The following is a 14,665-nucleotide window of genomic DNA, read 5'->3' on the forward strand; positions in this document are numbered from 1 at the left end:
AACAATAACAAAAAGACATAAAACTGTAGATCTCACCCAGAGAATTGCCTCATCTTTCAATGGATAAATTCCCTTCATTCTCTGCTTGCTCTTCAGTGTTTGCAAATAATAAGGGTTTTTTTCTTCTATATTTTTTGCAGAATTTATGATTGTTATCTGTAGGATGGAAGCTGATACAAGCTACTCTGCCATCACTGGGTTGAAACTCTTTTCCAAGGGGAACTCTCCTACACTGTTGGTGGGAATGCAAGCTGGTGCAGCCACTCTGGAAAACAGTATGGAGGTTCCTCAAAAAGTTGAAAATAGAGCTACCCTATGACCCAGCAATTGCACTACTGGGTAATGACCCCAAAGATAAAAATGTAGTGATCTGAAGGGGTATGTGCACCCCAATGTTTATAGCAGCAATGTCCACAATAGCCAAACTATAGAAAGAGCCAAGATGTCCAATGACAGATGAATGGATAAGGAAGATGTGATACACACACACACACACACACACACACACACACACACACACACACACACAATGGAATATTATGCAGCCATCAAAAAACTCAAAATCTTGCCATTTTTGCAACGATGTGGATGGAACTAGAGGGTATTATGCTAAGCAAAATAAGTCAATCAGAGAAAGACAAGTATCATATGATCTCACTGATATGAGGAGTTTGAGAAACAAGACAGAGGATCATCGGGGAAGGGAGGGAAAAATGAAACAAGATGAAACCAGAGAGGGAGACAAACCATAAGAGACTCTTAATCTCAGGAAACAATCTGAGGGTTGCTGGAGTGGAGGGGGTGGGAGGGATGGGGTAGCTGGGTGATGGACACTGGGGAGGGTACGTGCTATGGTGAGTGCTGTGAATTGTGTAAGACTGATGGATCACAGACCTGTACCCCTGAAACAAATAATACATTATATGTTAATAAAAAAAAAGAAACTCTTTTCCAGTATTATTTAAAATACCAAATAATAAAGCATCTGCATCATAAATATATCAAAATAAAAGACGATCCAAGGAAGAGAAGGTTTTCCCATCTGCCCTCTATAAAATAGGTGAAGCAACCAACCCAATATAATCAACATTGCAGGAGAAGAGATTGCTACTATAACTAAAGCTATAATATTTATTTTATTAGAAATCTTCCTGAGAACAAGAAAAAGAAGATAAAATCATTGACACTGGGGCTAGCTAAATCTCATTTGGAAATCCACAACATTATTGAATCTCGTTTACCTTGGCACTGTGAATCTTTTCTTATAGGCATAACAAAGCCAGAATTCTATTCCGTGTGTGTGCATGTGTGTCTATATTCTCATATATAAGTGCAAGCAGAATACATAGTCAATTCTGGTGCTGGAAGGAAGTCTAACCATCTTCATCTTGGCTAACAATCATATATCATTGTGATTGTGATATGACAATTATATATCATTGTCAACTATTTGGGAGCAGAAAACTAAAATGTATTTGAAAACTAATGCTGTGGCTAATGAAGCCAGGAAAAAGAAAAAGAAAAAGAAAAAGAAACACCTTGGTAAATGGAAACATTTCCAAAGCTAGAAGTATATCATGGTAAAGAGTAACCTACCATCTAAGGTTTTTGTTTCCATGAAGATCATATATAATTCTGTAGCAAAATATGCAAATATTTTAAACTCTTTGGACCTCCCTTCCATCACAATTGCTACTTCCCCAAAAGGGTCGGTGATATCCATACACACAAGACATTTCCGGAGGCAGCAACATCTATCACAATGACAACTGTCTAGAGCAGTACTTTTCAAAATTTAACATGTATAAGAATGACCAAAGATCTTCCTAAGATGCAGATATTTGTTCAGTAAGTTTGAAATGGGGCTCCAGATTTTGTATTTCTAACAAGCTCCCAGATGGTAATCTGGTCCACAATTAAGTAAAAAATATATACAATATAAAATTGTATTTGCAATATGATTACAACTATTTTTTGAAAATTTAACATAGAAATAACTAAAATAACATTTAAGTTTTAACCAATGGTTTTCTTTGTGCACCAGAACCGTGGTTAATTCATTTTTATTCCTTCATGTCCCTTTCTTAATAAGCACAGGTGATTTTTTAACTGAAAACTTTTTGTATTATCAAGATGAACCATCCAGGTTTTATTCACAAGGAAATTTGATCAGTAGAGAATCTAACAATTCATTTGTCAATTAGCAAGAATCTTACAAATCTGTTCTTATGTTAAATTTATAGAATTAAACATCAACTGGAACAATCATTCTACACAAAATTCTAATCAACAGTGGAAAATTTTAGGCAAAGTTACAGTGGAAACTTGTCACCTTTAGAGTTCATAAAAGTCAAGGAAAGAAACATAAGACATATTCAAGTAACTGCCCAGACTTCAAAAAAAGCAGATGTTTAAAAGTTAAAAAATTAAAACTTAGGGGCACCTGGTGGCTCAGTTGTTAAGCGTCTGCCTTCACTTCAGGTCATGATCCCAGGGTCCTGGGATCGAGCCCTGCATCGGCTCCCTACTTGGCAGGAAGCCTGCTTCTCCCTCTCCCACTCCCCCTGCTTGTGTTCCCTCTCTTGCTGTGTCTCTCTCTGTCAAATAAATAAATAAAATCTTTTTTAAAAAATAAAACTTAAAAAATATATGTGATTCTACAATATTAATTTCTGAAATGTGAAGGCAGATTAAGAGGGCTAGGAATAGTCAAAATAATTCTGGTAACTAGAAGCAGATATACACACATATATATGCATATATAATGGAATATTACTCAGCCATGAAAAAGAATGAAATCTTGCCCCTTGCAACATGGATGAACCTAGAGAGTATAATGCTAAGTGAAATAAGTCAGCTACAGAGAGAGACAAATACCATATGATTTCACTCATTTGTGGAATTTAAGAAACAAATGGACAAAGAGAAAAAAAAGAGAGAAACCAGAAAACAAACACTTAACTATAGAGAACAAAACTGATGGTCACCAGACAGGAAGTGGGTAGGAGGATGGGTGAAACAGGTGAAAGGGACTAAGAGTACACTTATCATGATGAGCACTGAGTAATGTATAGAATCACTGAATCACTACATTGTACTCCTGAATCTAATATAGCACTGTATGTGAACTATACTGGAAAAGAAGAAAGGAAGGAAGGAAGGAAGGAAGGAAGGAAGGAAGGAAGGAAGGAAGGAAGGAAGGAAGGAAGGAAGGAAGGAAGTTAGAAGGAAGGAGAAAGAAGAAGAAGAAGAAAGAAAGAAAGAGAGAGAGAGAGAGAAAGAGAAAGAAAGAGAGAGAAGAGGAAGAAGAAAAGAAAGAAAGAAAAAGAAAGAAAGAAAGAAAGAAAGAAAGAGGAAGGAAGGAAGAAAGGAGGAAAGAAAGAGAGAAAAGGAAAGGAAAGGGAAAAGAAAAGAAAAAAGAAAGAAAGAGAAAGAAAAATGTAGAATAAGATTGCTAGTTAGGTACAAAACTGGTTAATGTCTTAGAGGGCAATAAAACCATAATCTTTGGGTTATCATTTTTACTACAAACACCTCCAACTTACGATGGTTCAACTTTATGATTTTTTGACTTTACCATGGGATGAAAATGATATGCATTCAGTAGAAATCGTACTACAAATTTCGGATTTTGATCCTTTCCCAGGCTAGCCACATGAGATACCAAACTCTGTGGTGATGCTGGGCGGTGGCAGGGAGCCACAGCTCCCAGTCAGCCATGCCATCATTTGAGAGTGAACAACTGCTACAACCTTTCTATCCCCATACAACCGTTCTGGTTTTTTTACTTGTAGTACAGTATTCAACAAATTACAGGAGACATTCAACACCTTATTATTGGCTTTGTGTTGGATGATTTTAGCCAACTGTAGGCTAATGTCATGGTCTGAGCACATTTAAGGCAGGCTAGGCTAAGCTAATGTAGGTTAGGTACATTAAATGCCTTTTTGACTTACTGTATTGTCAACTTACAATGGCTTTATCTGGATGTGATCCTATCATATAACTGAGAAAGATCTATACACAGAAATATATAAGTTAATATGTAATTTCACAGTGCCCAAGCTTTAATCAAACAATAACAGAATTGACACAAGTGTATTGTCCTAGAGAATTAAATCATCTTTGGTGAACAGCTAAACAATGCCAATGATGGATGTTGCCCCTCTTTGCCTTATTTCTATGTTTTGTATAATTTTCTTAGAGGGGGTAAGAAAAGTTTCCCAAAGAAAGTAATGTTTAAACTGTGATTAGAAGACAAATAGTAGTTTGCTGTAAAAAAAGGGCATGCTGGAAGCATTCCAACCTGAGGGAAATGCATGCTCAAAGTCACAAAAGGAAAAGAAAATGGACTCATAAGTAAGGACAAATATAAGGACGCGAAAACTTGCAAAATGGTGTTAGGAAGGCTAATTAAAGTCTGATCTCCCTGCCAGCTGTCTTGTCCAGTCCAGTTCATTCTCTAGACTGCAGCCAGTATGATCTTTCCAAAGAACTCACTTCCCATCTGATCATTTTAGCCATCAGCTTACAAAACTCCAGTGTGTCCCCTGTGTTTACTGAGGAAGATCCAGCTTCCATAGACTAATTTCTAAGTCCTTTATTTGGACCTTTCTTAACCATCTCTTCCTACCTCCCCACTTGAACCCAGAGATGCAGTCTTGCTAAGTCATTTAGTTTCCTGCCCCTGTGTCTCATTCCTCACTTTTCTTCTGGAATATCATTCTCACATGGTCTGCTTTTATCAGAAATTCTCAGTCTTGGTTGCACATTAAAATCATTTGAAAGCTGAAGAAATACTGATGCCCAGATTGCAACTCCAGATCAATTAAAATCAGAATTCCTGGGGATGGATTTCCATAATTGATTTTGGTAAAGTTGCCCAGATGATCTTAATGTGCAGCCTCGGCTAAAAGTTCATGATATCAAAGGGCAAAGCAAAAAAGGTACTAGGTTATAAGAAATTCTCATCCCTGAAAGCTCTTCTTAAACATCGTATCCTTCATGAAGCACTCCCTAACTCCGGGCTCCCACCCTGCACAGTAATTCCACTTTCAATGCTCCTAAAGCCCTTGAAACATATCTCCTTAGAGTTTGTAATGATTTATATGTAAGTATACTTCAGTGACAAGGAATTAAAAACTCCATTATGTCAGGGACCACATGTATTTATTTTTTTTAATTTCTATCAACTAGTACCATGTCTTACATGTGGAAAGAATTATATTAATGAAGAATGAATGAATGCATTAGTGATAAACAAAAGAAGGAGCCCTAAGCCTGTTTTTTAACTTTTCATTGAAGAAAAAACATATAGGAGGGAAAGTTCATATATCATATGTGAACAACTTGCTGCATTTTCACAAATTAAAAACAGACATACAACCATATAAGGTGCCTCCATCACAAAAATCTCCCCCATGCTCTCTTTCCAGTGCCTATTCATCCCCAAAGTACCACTATCCTGACTTCTAACACCACAGACTGGTTTTTACCTATTTTCCTACTTTATAAGAGGCACCATCAAGTATGTATTTTTTTACACTCAGTGTGAGACTCATCTTTATTGCTGCATATCATGTAGACCAACCATTATTACTGCTATTTAGTAACCTATTAGTTGAATAACAGTAAAAGTTATTTATCCATTCTCCTGTTGATGGACATTGGTTATCTCCTAACTTTTGCCTATATGAATAGACTACAGTGGTATTCTAGAACGTATCTTTTGGTGATCATATGAATGCATATTTTCTGGATATACACCGAGCAGTAGAATTACCAGATCATGAGATATGCATATACTCACCTTTAATAGATACTGCTAAGCAGTTTGTGCCAAATTTATTCTTCAAATTACAGCATATGAGAGATCCAATCCCATCATCAACACTTGGTATTTTCCATCATTTTCATTTAGCCATCTTGGTGGTATCTCTTATGGTTTGTTTGCTTTCACCTATGTTTAATACAATAGAGCACCTTTTCTTTTGTTTACTGCATGTTTAAATATTCTCTTTTGTAAAGCTTTTGCCCACTCTCTTATTGGGTTGTTGTTTTTTTTCTTGCTAACTTGTGGTATTTCGTTCTATATTATGAATATAAGTCCTTTGTTAGATCCACGTACTGCAAGTGCTTTTTCAGTCTCTAATCATGTCTTTGGATAAGCAGTTCTTACTTTTATTATACCCTAGTCCAGCACCATTTTCTTCTGTGTTATGGTATTTGACCCCTGTTTCAACTGTTTTATCTACCCCAAAGTCAGAAAGATATTCACCTATGTTTTTCTCTAAATGTGTTATTATTTTATCTCTTACATTTAGATCTGCAGTCTATCTGGACTTGATTTATATATATATATATGTGGTATATGATGCATTTTTTGTCACATGGATATCCAATTAATGTAGTATCTTTTAACGAAAAGATCATCTTTTCCCCACTATGTTCCAGTGTTACCTTTGTCATAGACGCATTTGGCCATATATACATATAAGTCTGTTTCTGGACTCTAGTCCATTCCAATGATCAGTCTGTCTATTCTTATACCAATACCATACTCTCTCAATTACTTATTATATCCTTATAATAAATCTTTACATCTGATGATATAAATACTCTAGCTTTATTCCATTTCAAGTTTACCCTAGCTATTCTTAGGTTTTTGTCTTTTCATGTGAATTTTAGAATTAGCTTATGAAATTTAACCTCCTAAAAAAACTTACCGGAATTTTTTTTTATAGTACATTGACTTTATAGATTAATTTGGGAAGATTTAAAGTACTAACAGTATTGAATCTTCTAACCTGTGGACATGTCATTTATTTAGGCCTTCTTTGAGTGTTCTCAATAATATTTTTAAGTTGTCAATGTAGAGATATTACATATCTTTTACCATATTTGTTCCTAGCAATAAGTTTGACGATACATGCAAAATGTTGTCTACCAAGGAAGTTCATTAGATACTCAGTGTTCACTGTATCAAAATTCCAGACTCCCAGAAGGAAAGCAGATGTTCAGAATAAACCAGATTGTATGCACAGTTTAGGCACAATGAACAATTCTTATCAGTTAGGGTCATTGGAACGTCCCGAAATCCAAGTTTCCAGACAACAGCTGAAGGCCAAACTTGCAAGTAGGCCATTCTAGAGATAAGCATCCTTAGGTCTTCTATGTTAACTCTTTTCTACACATATGTTTTAGAATTTTATTTACTGTTTGGTTTTGGCTGGTATATAGGAATACAGTTGATTTTTACATATTGATATTATATCCAATGACCTTGTTAAATTCACTTATAATAGTGTATGTGCAAATTCTCCTAGATTTTCTAAGGACAGGATCATGTAGCTATTGACTATCTTCTTAATAGAAATATTGAACCCCTTCCCCCAGGATGGAAAATTAATATAGTGGTTTCATCAAGCTATAATTTTCTATTACTACATAAATACAGTGTGAAATATAACACAGAAAAGAGCCAAATCTTTCTTCTCCTAAACTTACAAAAATGGAGAAGAAAGAGAGGTATAGACATTCATAAGTTTCAGAAAAACAAGAAGGCCTATTACAATATAGGATATTAGTATAAGAATATAGTATAATATAACAGCATAGTATAGTATATAGTATAATATATATTATAATACAAATATACATACCCATTTAACATTCCCAATCAGAGACATTTTGGCGGATAATTCTTTAGGTAGAGATTTATGGTGTTTCTAATTTGGTTTGCAATTAGTGATAACATTGTCTCATCCCAAAACAGGTTGGGAAGCTCTGCTCTAGGCAAGAATGGAATGATGAACCATTTTTTCTATATTCTCTTATTATTAACACTTTTTACAATCACTTTATTCTTTCTTTTGTAGCTTTGTCTTTACAAAAACGGTTGACTTGATATATACTAGTTCAGTCTCCTTTATGCAAATGTCATAAATCTATGTAGCTTAAGGGAAATGTTATTGTAAGGGAAGTGGTGTCTCACAAAACCTATGAATAAAATTGGGGCTGTGGTTCAGAAAGCCCTCATAACTCTCTGGCTATCTTTTCAATCTGTCTCAATAATTGCTTTCTTCCCTCTCACACTCTATAGAATGCTCTCTCTAGCTCTCTGATGCACATAGCTGAAAATCTGGCCCCAAAAAACTTGAGTTGTAGTATTTTACAGCTTCAGTCATCAGAGGGATATGCACTTCCTTGGTGTACCAAATCAGAAAAGATTACAAACAATATATATTTTTATCTAGCCCAGATTTTATCTTATAAGTAGTTACCGGGATAATGATGATGGTGATGATGGTGGCAGTGGTTAGAATAGGAGCCTATAGCCTGTAATTATTCATGAATCTCAAAAGCCAAATTTAATTGCTTGCACTCTGATCACCAGCATAGGCCCAGGTCCCACCTCCTCATCATTCCAGCCATTGATGGGAATAGAAGACTTTTCACATGATCGAGGTGGGCCCCATTGGTTTAAGAGCTGAGCATGGCTGATTCTAGACATGCAAGATGTCCAGATCTACACCCTGGCACATGCTAGGTACTGAAATGCATTCCCCCACCAAATTCATTTGTTAAAGCCGGAACTTCCAATGTGACTGTATTTGAAACAGGACCTTTAGGAGGTAATTTAGGTTAAACAAGGTAATAAGGGTGTGACCCAGATCTGATAGGATTAGTGGCTTTATAAGAAGAGAAAGAGAGAAATACCTCTCTTTCTTGCTTTTTCTCCACGCACACATACCAAGAAAAGTCTGTATGAGGACATAATGAGAAAGCTACTGTTCATGATCCAGGAGGAGAGCTCTCACCAAAAACAAATTGAATGGAAACTTGATCTTAAACTTCTGGTCTCTAGAGCTATTAAAAAGAAAATAAAATTCTGTTGTTTAAGCCACCTGGTCTGTGGTATTGTGTTATGGCAGCCCGAACTAACACAGCGGACATATGTTTCAGGATTTCTTTTCCTTTAGTGCCCAAAGTTCTTGGTAACACCACTTCGAAGAATGACGGGGTAGACCAGAAGAAGAGTGGTGGGCAGCAAAGCAAAGGTTATTGGGTGATCATACAAAGCTCCTGAAGAGGGAGGGGACCCAAGAGGGTTGCTGTTGGAGTTTCTAAGTCTAGGGGGTTTTGTAAGAATGATGGAGGGCTGTTCTAATCTGACTAACCCTCCCTGTGCCTGTCACCCAATCAGGATTTTGTCCACACACTCATCTACCTATCACATGGAAAAGGGTGGAGGGCTCCTTCCAGGGTGGTGTAGAATAACAGGATGGGGTCTTTTTCCCTTTAAGGGTCATCTCCTCCTAGGATGGGGTCCCTTGCCCCTGCCTGCCTTTCTTCCAACTATCCTCCATTACATAGACAAAGACCAATAAACCTTTCTTGTAAATCTGTCCAACCTACAGTCTAACCCTGTTTCAATTTCTAGTCATTACCACTTCCTAGCCTGAGTCTTGATTTCATTAGCGACCCTATAAGAGGGGTTTGCTGTGCCTTAGCCTCCCTCAGCTTAGCCCACCCCACAAGCCCATAGACATATAACCACTCTGAGAAATCCATTCTTTTCACAAACTTGTGTTAGTCATCACCAGACTGATTTTTCTCCCAAGTCCTCCCATTTGGGGAATCATTCAATTCCTGAGACCTCTACATTTCTCCAGTTTACCATTCCAATTCTCCAGGCCTACAACCTATCTGTCCACATCTGCCAGACTGCAAGTTCCTGCTTCTCCAAGACCAACATGGTCTCTGCATGAAGACAGTACTCTTCTCTGCATGTAGACAGTACTCTTCACAGTAACCAGTCATGAAGAGCGAATGGAGCACCAGCTCTTCTGTTGAGGGCAAAGGGATCAGGAGAGGAAGCAGGAGGTCAGTTTCCAGACAAGTCAACCATTACAAAATATAAGAGGTCTGGTCTGCCACTAGCTTACTGTAGTTTATCTTTTCCCCTCATTCTGCCTACCTAAGACCCTTAAACTCCTCACTTTTCACATATCTGGAGGCTAATCCCCATGTGAGAAACACTTAGAAAAACAAGTGTGACAGCTCTGCTTGAGGGCCAGAAAGAAGTCTCTTTCTAAAAGGGGCCCTTTGGTTGTTTTCCCAGGTAAGATGTTTAAGACTTGATCCCTGTTGCCTGAATTCCTTGCTCACCACACCCAAGGTCATTTTAATGAAAATTCCAAAGTCCAAGCCAAGAGGATAGAATTGCTCTTAATCCTTCAGCAGTGCCGTCATTTGATCCCTAGACCCGCTGGGGTGATTATTGTGTGTCTGCGGAGTACAGCTAAGCAGACAGAAGAAGGAAGTGGCCGCCACTGCAGGAGGCCAGTTCCCAACCCTTCCCTCTGTGTTGCTGTGCCGTTGTACTTCTCCAGTCCCCACGGTCTCCAGGCCTTCCACCAGCCTTTCTCCCTATCACCTCAAGACAATGCTGACTGTCACAACTGTTCTTCACCTTTTGGAGAAGTTCACAAATTCACTGATATTTTTTTAAATAGTATTCATTTTATTGAGAAAGTTGAATCAGAATGTAATTTATTTCCTGGTTTTCTCATACTCAGAGGAGGCTGACTTTTGTGTGGAATGCGCAATCATACTTCTTGACATCTTTATATCTATGACTTAGCATTTCATCAGAACGTTGAAAAATAGTGTTGTTAAAGGAAATGGAAAATGAAAGAAACAACTTGGGTGCCTTTTTTTAAAGTTTTTAAATTTGTTTTCATTTTCTTTCTGACTTCCTGAGTGATGGGGGAATGAAAGGGCTGACGACCAAATGTCTGGGATGTTCTGAGACCTCTCTGTCCCCTGAGCCAGATACGCATACATTCTCCAGTGCTGCAAGGACTAATCATCAGTCTCAGTAGTTCTTAACTAATGACCAGACTGAGTGGCAGCCCCCAGCTTCCTGTCATGCTGAACTCTGGAAGCCACTGATTGTTAGCCTGGCCAACCTGCCGCCAGCCTCTAGCAAACCTGCCAAAGTCCTCGGCTTTGGTATTTTCTTGCCTCTGTGATTAAAGGGGTAGATCCTGCCCTACACCCGGCTGAACAGAAAGGAGGCAGAGGAGCTCTGTTTCAGGGTGTAAACCAGACTCCTTTCTTTCCAGGCCCTAGAGGCAAACATGTCTGAGGAGGATCCCTCTCACAGAAGAACTTTCCTTCTATTAAAACACTCAGGTTTAAAAAGATTAGCAGCTCTAAGACAGTGTTGCCAACTGATAATCTAAGTAAAGATAAATTTGAAGATTGATCATTCTAAATAATGTCTTTAACTTTCTCATTTTTTCCCACCAAATACAAAAGTGCTTCAGGAAGATGAAAGTGAAGCTGATTATTGTTTTTCTTATAGGAATGATACCATACCAATTTATATTCCCTAATCTTGTTCTCTTTCCCTCCAACCCCTGGCACTTTCTCCCACAGGTACTGTTCAGCCATAATGGGAGGCGAGGGGAGATGAGGCAGTAAGCAGCGGTAACACCCCTTCCAGCCTAGAAGCATGCAGTGCCCCTACTATTCCTCATGACTCACTCTATCAACAGTCCTCTGGAGTTTGACTTTCAAAAAGGCACAACTAAACATAATAGAGTTTACTTCAAGCTGCTATGGATGCTGTGTTCGAACTTCTTGATTTACTAAGAAATATCCTTAACTTCCTTCAGGGAAAATGAGAATTGTTCTCTTTCATTCTAATTCTTTCAGGAATAAAAAAGACAAGAAGGAGTAAAACAATATCATTTAGAAGGCCTACCAAGAACACAAAAGATCACTATCCCAGAAGATACTCTATAAACTTCACTGCCTGTCCCCTAGCCTCAGTCGGCACCTGGGCACACACGAGGAACAGTGACGTCACTTCAATTATACCACTGCTACAGTTGTCAGACTTTTTCAGAAAAGCCAAAATAGTCTTCTCCATCTAATTGTTGACACCATAAATAACCTCCTAAAGAAACCAATAAAATGTTTTAACATTCCTTGACAGTTTTCAAATCCTACATTACTTTATCTGGCCCCCAAATACCCTGTGAAATATGATTTTGCTTCCCCATTTTACCAGCAGGGGAACTGAGGTTCAAGAAGGTAAGGATGATAAGACAATGAGTGGGGGCCAGAATCTGTGCTGCCCATTCTGAATTCATAGTCACCCTTAGTCCTACATCTATAGGACCACTCACAGGCCATCTGGCCTTGGGTACACTGGACAATGATCTAGGCTTAAATTCCTTTACTGCAAAAAGGGAGGGAAGTAGAAAGAAATAAAGGAAGGCTGACCCAGTTGATGTTTACAGTTTCTTAGATTCCACAGTTAAATAAATCAAAGAACCTTCTCAGGACACTTCACCTGCCATGGCCTCTTCTCAGGTTTCTCGATAATAAGCGTAGTGACTTTTCACTTTTTTGTGTAAGCAAGAAGTCAGCTGAAGTCAGCATAACCTTTGAGATTTCCATCAAATTGGCAGATTCCCATCAAATGGGCAGACTGTTGCCCTTCCCAGGATCCCGACAGATCTGTGTGGCTTATGCCCTATGCTATCAATGTTCTTGTTCCCACTGAACTCTAGAATCCCCTCTAACCTCTAGCAGCTGTTCTTTCCATTTTTCCAATGCAGATTCCGATGTGAGCCCCAGACCCCTCTCTTCAATTCTTCTCCCTGCGGACACCACTTGCTGAAAGATACTCACGGGAGGATCTATCTAGTAGAGTTTCGAAGCTAAAGTTCAACAAAGGAGGCGGCCTCACAGCCTCTTACATTCATAGCCATCCTGACACACCCTCCTGTTAGAAGTAATCTGCCACCTTAGCCCACACGACATTCTGATTGGCAGGTCTGGCTCCAGCAACTCCTTGCCAGCTCTCTTGCTCTCAGACTTCCCTGTACCACCACTATCAGGGGAGCGGAACGGAGGGCTGGCCTTTTCATGCAAAGGGCACAACAAGGACTTTTCTAAATAAAAAGCCATCACCTCCACTCAGCAAGTGTTCCCTTCGCTTCGGGGCAGATGTGGTTGCAATCAGCTGTGGGTTTATGTTATGTTGTGTTATTTATTTATCTATCTATTTATTTATTTATTATTTGAGAGAGAGACAGAGATAGCCAGCAGGGAGGAAAGGGAGAAGCAGGCTTCCCACTGAGCAGGGAGCACGCCGCGGGGCTCAATCGCGGGACTCCAGGATCGTGACCTGAGCCGAAGCAGACGTTTAATGGACTGAGCCGCCCAGGTGCTCCCAGCTGGGTTTTTAAATGGCATTTTCCCCTTTGCCACACCGATGTCAACTATTGTGGTGGGGCAGAAAGAATGCCCAACGTGCAGCCCAGTTCTACTTTTGCACCTGGATCTCAGTTTCCCTGTCAGAAGGAGCGGCTCCGAAAAGAATGGATTCTTAACTCGGTTGACGAAGAGGAGTTCTTGTTCCTTCCCACCTAACCTGAGACCAGTGGAGAAGGATGCGGTGCTGGCCTTGGGCTGCAGGTGACAGCAGAGCTGCTGAGAACAAGTTCAGGGAGAGGGAGTTGGACAAAAGGAAGCCATCCGGAGTGGCAGTGTGCGCTGGACTCGAGTCAGATAACCTGGTCCTCATCCCAACTCTACACCACTCTTAGAAGTGTTGATTTGGGTCAAATTACCTCACCTGTCTAGAACTCATTTTACTCACCTGTGTAAAAACATGTCGTTTCTGCCCCCTCTATCTCACAAGGGTATACACGTGACTGAAATGAGGTAATGTGTGTGAAATCATATAAAATGTTATATAAAATATATCACATTTACTATCAGCTGGGGATCACTCCCACTTTATTGGCTAGCAACATCAAGGAGCCATCCAGTGTAAACAGTTCATCCCATGTGGATTTTGTGAAATGGATCACAAATCCTCCTTCCCAGGATTGTTATATGTCAATTTTATGTTAGTTTTCTAAAGCATAAACATGTAAGAGAAGGCAGGTGATCCCGTATAATGGCCGTTGGTAAAATTTGATTGCAATTTGTCATTTGTGTTGAAATATTGGCACAAGCAGGCCGTGTCAGCATCATACTTCATCCATATACTTTTGTGAAACTCAAACGAGGGGGTAGAGAGAGAAACATAGTATTCCCCCCTATATTTTATTTTCAAAGAATATAAAATTTATAGTATTTTATCATTATTTTTATGGTATTATTACCATTTTTACTAACATGTGTATCATTATTATTGTGATATACGGGTTATTTTCCTTGCTGGCCACCAGCCTAGATACTCTAAAGCCTCATCCTCTAAGATCAGAATAAGATTTATGAGCTTTTCAAAAATTGTTGTAATTAATTATATTAATTTGGGCTACCAGTTGCACCATTCAGAAGTTGTATAAATTAAATCCACAAATATCATAGCTTTGGAAAATAAAGAAATAGAAATTAGATTTTGAACACAGAGATTTGAGGGAAAAGAAAAATGGGATTAAAATTCAAACCTGCCATCAAATTAGGAAAATAAATATTCTCCACACAATAATTTATTTTCTTGAGGTCCAAAGGAACATAAATATTTCAAATTACATACACCATGTTGCATTTAGCATTTTTTGCTTTTCTTTTTAATTATAGACTATGTGGACTTTGTACTAGAATTACAAAATTTCTGCATGCTTATTTCTAT

The sequence above is a fragment of the Eumetopias jubatus genome, unplaced genomic scaffold (assembly GCF_037043125.1).
Source record: "Eumetopias jubatus isolate StellerSeaLion01/CBP00866 unplaced genomic scaffold, mEumJub1_p1.0 scaffold_2, whole genome shotgun sequence".
NCBI classification, from domain to species: domain Eukaryota; kingdom Metazoa; phylum Chordata; class Mammalia; order Carnivora; family Otariidae; genus Eumetopias; species Eumetopias jubatus.